A 1,056-nucleotide genomic window follows, 5' to 3' on the forward strand; every position below is an offset into this window, starting at 1 on the left:
GGGGCACCCGGCCGCCCACCGCCAGCGTTGCGGGCCCCCGGATCGGGTTGCCCGGATCGGCATCGAGGGAGAGGGAGGGCCGAGGCATCCCTGGGGCTCATGTCAAAGCCTGGAAATACCCAGCCCGCGGGCAGGGAGGAGCTGGTGAATCCCCCCCGGCTGGGAGATGCAGGCTGGAAATGGTGCGACAGAAAGTAAATGCAAGTGTCTTGCTGAAACAAACCCACACCGGTCATTTCGCTAGCGGCAGTTACGCCACAAACCAGGAAATGGGTTTATCCCAAAAGGTGCCCGGCCCTAAACACGTCTCTGGAAAACACCTAAACACTTTCTCTGTTTTAAGCTCCCGTGTTGCCTACAATTTGGCACCCCTCTGCTGGTGCGCTTGCCGGCCCAGAGGCAGGCTGCCCGCTGCTCATGAAGGAGCAGCCCTCTCGAGCCTCACGGGGGGCTGTGTCCCGGCCGAATTGGCTTCATCTCTGTGAGTCCTTGCGGCACCAATGCAATGGATAGTTATCACGCCCTGATGTAATTACTACACTTCTGATGGTGTCTGAGAATGTGATAATGAGGTATTCGCCTGGGGAGTCGTTCAGTGTCGCAATGGCTGCATCTGCATTGTTGTGAATGGAGCTTTATGATGTATAACACAGGGTGCAGGTGAATTTAAGACACTGGGTGCAAATTGTCTCAGAGTAATTCTTGACTACCACAAGGTGCTCCAGATTATGCAGAAAGTTAAAAAACAAAACAGAAATCCTTGCATGAAAGCATGGGATACCGAAAAGGCTTACCAGAGTGAAACGTCTCGAGAACGTGGCTTGTTGCTGTAGAAAGTCCAAGCAGCAATTTCTTCTCTATAAAAAATACCAACAAAGAGAAAAGCAATTCAGGGTAGCTATATTTCAGAACATGATTCACCCTGAAGAGTTCCACGTGCTTGAGGTAGTCGAAGGAGTGGAGACAACTGTATGTCTCCACCTGAACATACAGATACCACATAGTACAGCTATTTGGGGAGTATTGCATGCTGTATAAAAATAAGAAGTAAGGAAC

The 1,056-nt window shown here is 50.9% G+C and overlaps 1 protein-coding gene across 1 annotated transcript in view; it reads right to left on the reverse strand.

Annotated features, from left to right (window-relative positions):
* LOC103920301 (cystathionine beta-synthase-like) overlaps positions 1-827 on the reverse strand; it is a 31,890-nt gene extending 31,063 nt beyond the window's left edge. Inside the window, exon 1 of the mRNA XM_009328000.1 lies at positions 795-827. The gene's annotated coding sequence lies outside the window, so the exon portion shown is untranslated. The remainder of the gene's footprint in view (positions 1-794) is intronic.
* Positions 828-1,056: the final 229 nt, after the last annotated feature.

This window comes from Pygoscelis adeliae, unplaced genomic scaffold, assembly GCF_000699105.1.
Source record: "Pygoscelis adeliae isolate BGI_AS28 unplaced genomic scaffold, ASM69910v1 Scaffold154, whole genome shotgun sequence".
Taxonomy (NCBI): Eukaryota; Metazoa; Chordata; class Aves; order Sphenisciformes; family Spheniscidae; genus Pygoscelis; species Pygoscelis adeliae.